Below are 7,016 nucleotides of genomic sequence, written 5' to 3'. Positions count from 1 at the left end.
TTCTGAACTCTTACAATAAGTCAAATACATTGGATTGTCACACATTTTGATATAATAAACACAAACAAAGCTGTTTACTGCTTCAAATTAATTTTTCTCGGTTTTAGCCTGTTTTCTCGTTTTAAGCCTGTTTTGGGACAAAATGGGTATAAGTGTTGTCTAACCACTCCAAATTCAACCTGAACTCTTATAATTAGTCAAATGCATTAGATTGTTACAAATTTTGACCGTAGAAAGAGTAACATAGCTTTTTACTGCTTCGAATAAATGTTTTCTCCTGGTTTTAGCCTGTTTCCTCGGTTTAAGCTTGTTTTGGGATAAAACGGGTTTAAGTGTTGTCTAAACACTCCAAATTCATCCTGAACTCTTACAATTAGTCAAATACATTGGATTGTCACACATTCTGACCCTAGGAACAGTAACAAAGCTGTTTAGTGCTTCGAATCACTGTTTTCTCGGTATTAGCCTGTTTCGGGACAAAATCGGTATAAGTGGTGTCTAAACACTCCAAATTCATTCTGAACTCTTACAATAAGTCAAATACATTGGATTGTCACACATTTTGACATAAGAAACACAAACAAAGCTGTTTACTGCTTCAAATTAATGTTTTCTCTGTTTTAGCCTGTTTTCTCGTTTTAAGCCTGTTTTGGGACAAAATGGGTATAAGTGTTGTCTAACCACTCCAAATTCAACCTGAACTCTTATAATTAGTCAAATGCATTAGATTGTTACAAATTTTGACCGTAGAAAGAGTAACATAGCTTTTTACTGCTTCGAATAAATGTTTTCTCCTGGTTTTAGCCTGTTTCCTCGGTTTAAGCTTGTTTTGGGATAAAACGGGTTTAAGTGTTGTCTAAACACTCCAAATTCATCCTGAACTCTTACAATTAGTCAAATACATTGGATTGTCACACATTCTGACCCTAGGAACAGTAACAAAGCTGTTTAGTGCTTCGAATCACTGTTTTCTCGGTATTAGCCTGTTTCGGGACAAAATCGGTATAAGTGGTGTCTAAACACTCCAAATTCATTCTGAACTCTTACAATAAGTCAAATACATTGGATTGTCACACATTTTGACATAAGAAACACAAACAAAGCTGTTTACTGCTTTAAATTAATTTTTCTCGGTTTTAGCCTGTTTTCTCGTTTTAAGCCTGTTTTGGGACAAAATGGGTATAAGTGTTGTCTAACCACTCCAAATTCAACCTGAACTCTTATAATTAGTCAAATGCATTAGATTGTTACATATTTTGACCCTAGAAATAGTAAAGAAGCTTTTTACTGCTTCGAATAAATGTTTTCTCTTGGTTTTAGCCTGTTTTCTCGTTTTAAGCCTGTTTTGGGACAAAATGGGTATAAGTGTTGTCTAACCACTCCAAATTCAACCTGAACTCTTATAATTAGTCAAATGCATTAGATTGTTACAAATTTTGACCGTAGAAAGAGTAACATAGCTTTTTACTGCTTCGAATAAATGTTTTCTCCTGGTTTTAGCCTGTTTCCTCGGTTTAAGCTTGTTTTGGGATAAAACGGGTTTAAGTGTTGTCTAAACACTCCAAATTCATCCTGAACTCTTACAATTAGTCAAATACATTGGATTGTCACACATTCTGACCCTAGGAACAGTAACAAAGCTGTTTAGTGCTTCGAATCACTGTTTTCTCGGTATTAGCCTGTTTCGGGACAAAATCGGTATAAGTGGTGTCTAAACACTCCAAATTCATTCTGAACTCTTACAATAAGTCAAATACATTGGATTGTCACACATTTTGACATAAGAAACACAAACAAAGCTGTTTACTGCTTTAAATTAATTTTTCTCGGTTTTAGCCTGTTTTCTCGTTTTAAGCCTGTTTTGGGACAAAATGGGTATAAGTGTTGTCTAACCACTCCAAATTCAACCTGAACTCTTATAATTAGTCAAATGCATTAGATTGTTACATATTTTGACCCTAGAAATAGTAAAGAAGCTTTTTACTGCTTCGAATAAATGTTTTCTCTTGGTTTTAGCCTGTTTTCTCGGCTTAAGCTTGTTTTGGGATAAAACGGGTTTAAGTGTTGTCTAAACACTCCAAATTCATCCTGAACTCTTACAATTAGTCAAATACATTGGAATGTCACATATTCTGACCCTAGGAACAGTGAAAAAGCTATTTACTGCTTCAAATCAATGTTTTCTCGGTTTTAGCCTGTTTTGGGACAAAATGGGTATAAGTGGTGTCTAAACACTCCAAATTCATTCTGAACTCTTACAATAAGTCAAATACATTGGATTGTCACACATTTTGACACAAGAAACACAAACAAAGCTGTTTACTGCTTCAAATTAATGTTTTCTCTGTTTTAGCCTGTTTTCTCGTTTTAAGCCTGTTTTGGGACAAAATGGGTATAAGTGTTGTCTAACCACTCCAAATTCAACCTGAACTCTTATAATTAAATGCATTAGATTGTTACATATTTTGACCCTAGGAAGACTAACAAAGCTTATTACTGCTTCGAATAAAAGTTTTCTCCTGGTTTTAGCCTGTTTTCTCGGTTTAAGCTTGTTTTGGGATAAAACGGGTTTAAGTGTTGTCTAAACACTCCAAATTCATCCCAAACTCTTACAATTAGTCAAATACATTGGATTGTCACACATTCTGACCCTAGGAACAGTAACAAAGCTGTTTAGTGCTTCGAATCAATGTTTTCTCGGTATTAGCCTGTTTCGGGACAAAATCGGTATAAGTGGTGTCTAAACACTCCAAATTCATTCTGAACTCTTACAATAAGTCAAATACATTGGATTGTCACACATTTTGATATAATAAACACAAACAAAGCTGTTTACTGCTTCAAATTAATTTTTCTCGGTTTTAGCCTGTTTTCTCGTTTTAAGCCTGTTTTGGGACAAAATGGGTATAAGTGTTGTCTAACCACTCCAAATTCAACCTGAACTCTTATAATTAGTCAAATGCATTAGATTGTTACAAATTTTGACCGTAGAAAGAGTAACATAGCTTTTTACTGCTTCGAATAAATGTTTTCTCCTGGTTTTAGCCTGTTTCCTCGGTTTAAGCTTGTTTTGGGATAAAACGGGTTTAAGTGTTGTCTAAACACTCCAAATTCATCCTGAACTCTTACAATTAGTCAAATACATTGGATTGTCACACATTCTGACCCTAGGAACAGTAACAAAGCTGTTTAGTGCTTCGAATCACTGTTTTCTCGGTATTAGCCTGTTTCGGGACAAAATCGGTATAAGTGGTGTCTAAACACTCCAAATTCATTCTGAACTCTTACAATAAGTCAAATACATTGGATTGTCACACATTTTGACATAAGAAACACAAACAAAGCTGTTTACTGCTTCAAATTAATGTTTTCTCTGTTTTAGCCTGTTTTCTCGTTTTAAGCCTGTTTTGGGACAAAATGGGTATAAGTGTTGTCTAACCACTCCAAATTCAACCTGAACTCTTATAATTAGTCAAATGCATTAGATTGTTACAAATTTTGACCGTAGAAAGAGTAACATAGCTTTTTACTGCTTCGAATAAATGTTTTCTCCTGGTTTTAGCCTGTTTCCTCGGTTTAAGCTTGTTTTGGGATAAAACGGGTTTAAGTGTTGTCTAAACACTCCAAATTCATCCTGAACTCTTACAATTAGTCAAATACATTGGATTGTCACACATTCTGACCCTAGGAACAGTAACAAAGCTGTTTAGTGCTTCGAATCACTGTTTTCTCGGTATTAGCCTGTTTCGGGACAAAATCGGTATAAGTGGTGTCTAAACACTCCAAATTCATTCTGAACTCTTACAATAAGTCAAATACATTGGATTGTCACACATTTTGACATAAGAAACACAAACAAAGCTGTTTACTGCTTTAAATTAATTTTTCTCGGTTTTAGCCTGTTTTCTCGTTTTAAGCCTGTTTTGGGACAAAATGGGTATAAGTGTTGTCTAACCACTCCAAATTCAACCTGAACTCTTATAATTAGTCAAATGCATTAGATTGTTACATATTTTGACCCTAGAAATAGTAAAGAAGCTTTTTACTGCTTCGAATAAATGTTTTCTCTTGGTTTTAGCCTGTTTTCTCGGCTTAAGCTTGTTTTGGGATAAAACGGGTTTAAGTGTTGTCTAAACACTCCAAATTCATCCTGAACTCTTACAATTAGTCAAATACATTGGAATGTCACATATTCTGACCCTAGGAACAGTGAAAAAGCTATTTACTGCTTCAAATCAATGTTTTCTCGGTTTTAGCCTGTTTTGGGACAAAATGGGTATAAGTGGTGTCTAAACACTCCAAATTCATTCTGAACTCTTACAATAAGTCAAATACATTGGATTGTCACACATTTTGACACAAGAAACACAAACAAAGCTGTTTACTGCTTCAAATTAATGTTTTCTCTGTTTTAGCCTGTTTTCTCGTTTTAAGCCTGTTTTGGGACAAAATGGGTATAAGTGTTGTCTAACCACTCCAAATTCAACCTGAACTCTTATAATTAAATGCATTAGATTGTTACATATTTTGACCCTAGGAAGACTAACAAAGCTTATTACTGCTTCGAATAAAAGTTTTCTCCTGGTTTTAGCCTGTTTTCTCGGTTTAAGCTTGTTTTGGGATAAAACGGGTTTAAGTGTTGTCTAAACACTCCAAATTCATCCCAAACTCTTACAATTAGTCAAATACATTGGATTGTCACACATTCTGACCCTAGGAACAGTAACAAAGCTGTTTAGTGCTTCGAATCAATGTTTTCTCGGTATTAGCCTGTTTCGGGACAAAATCGGTATAAGTGGTGTCTAAACACTCCAAATTCATTCTGAACTCTTACAATAAGTCAAATACATTGGATTGTCACACATTTTGATATAATAAACACAAACAAAGCTGTTTACTGCTTCAAATTAATTTTTCTCGGTTTTAGCCTGTTTTCTCGTTTTAAGCCTGTTTTGGGACAAAATGGGTATAAGTGTTGTCTAACCACTCCAAATTCAACCTGAACTCTTATAATTAGTCAAATGCATTAGATTGTTACAAATTTTGACCGTAGAAAGAGTAACATAGCTTTTTACTGCTTCGAATAAATGTTTTCTCCTGGTTTTAGCCTGTTTCCTCGGTTTAAGCTTGTTTTGGGATAAAACGGGTTTAAGTGTTGTCTAAACACTCCAAATTCATCCTGAACTCTTACAATTAGTCAAATACATTGGATTGTCACACATTCTGACCCTAGGAACAGTAACAAAGCTGTTTAGTGCTTCGAATCACTGTTTTCTCGGTATTAGCCTGTTTCGGGACAAAATCGGTATAAGTGGTGTCTAAACACTCCAAATTCATTCTGAACTCTTACAATAAGTCAAATACATTGGATTGTCACACATTTTGACATAAGAAACACAAACAAAGCTGTTTACTGCTTCAAATTAATGTTTTCTCTGTTTTAGCCTGTTTTCTCGTTTTAAGCCTGTTTTGGGACAAAATGGGTATAAGTGTTGTCTAACCACTCCAAATTCAACCTGAACTCTTATAATTAGTCAAATGCATTAGATTGTTACAAATTTTGACCGTAGAAAGAGTAACATAGCTTTTTACTGCTTCGAATAAATGTTTTCTCCTGGTTTTAGCCTGTTTCCTCGGTTTAAGCTTGTTTTGGGATAAAACGGGTTTAAGTGTTGTCTAAACACTCCAAATTCATCCTGAACTCTTACAATTAGTCAAATACATTGGATTGTCACACATTCTGACCCTAGGAACAGTAACAAAGCTGTTTAGTGCTTCGAATCACTGTTTTCTCGGTATTAGCCTGTTTCGGGACAAAATCGGTATAAGTGGTGTCTAAACACTCCAAATTCATTCTGAACTCTTACAATAAGTCAAATACATTGGATTGTCACACATTTTGACATAAGAAACACAAACAAAGCTGTTTACTGCTTTAAATTAATTTTTCTCGGTTTTAGCCTGTTTTCTCGTTTTAAGCCTGTTTTGGGACAAAATGGGTATAAGTGTTGTCTAACCACTCCAAATTCAACCTGAACTCTTATAATTAGTCAAATGCATTAGATTGTTACATATTTTGACCCTAGAAATAGTAAAGAAGCTTTTTACTGCTTCGAATAAATGTTTTCTCTTGGTTTTAGCCTGTTTTCTCGTTTTAAGCCTGTTTTGGGACAAAATGGGTATAAGTGTTGTCTAACCACTCCAAATTCAACCTGAACTCTTATAATTAGTCAAATGCATTAGATTGTTACAAATTTTGACCGTAGAAAGAGTAACATAGCTTTTTACTGCTTCGAATAAATGTTTTCTCCTGGTTTTAGCCTGTTTCCTCGGTTTAAGCTTGTTTTGGGATAAAACGGGTTTAAGTGTTGTCTAAACACTCCAAATTCATCCTGAACTCTTACAATTAGTCAAATACATTGGATTGTCACACATTCTGACCCTAGGAACAGTAACAAAGCTGTTTAGTGCTTCGAATCACTGTTTTCTCGGTATTAGCCTGTTTCGGGACAAAATCGGTATAAGTGGTGTCTAAACACTCCAAATTCATTCTGAACTCTTACAATAAGTCAAATACATTGGATTGTCACACATTTTGACATAAGAAACACAAACAAAGCTGTTTACTGCTTTAAATTAATTTTTCTCGGTTTTAGCCTGTTTTCTCGTTTTAAGCCTGTTTTGGGACAAAATGGGTATAAGTGTTGTCTAACCACTCCAAATTCAACCTGAACTCTTATAATTAGTCAAATGCATTAGATTGTTACATATTTTGACCCTAGAAATAGTAAAGAAGCTTTTTACTGCTTCGAATAAATGTTTTCTCTTGGTTTTAGCCTGTTTTCTCGGCTTAAGCTTGTTTTGGGATAAAACGGGTTTAAGTGTTGTCTAAACACTCCAAATTCATCCTGAACTCTTACAATTAGTCAAATACATTGGAATGTCACATATTCTGACCCTAGGAACAGTGAAAAAGCTATTTACTGCTTCAAATCAATGTTTTCTCGGTTTTAGCC

This window comes from Camelina sativa, chromosome 11, assembly GCF_030686135.1.
Source record: "Camelina sativa cultivar CO46 ecotype springtype chromosome 11, ASM3068613v1".
Lineage (NCBI taxonomy): Eukaryota > Viridiplantae > Streptophyta > Magnoliopsida > Brassicales > Brassicaceae > Camelina > Camelina sativa.
This window is presented reverse-complemented; position numbering follows the sequence as displayed.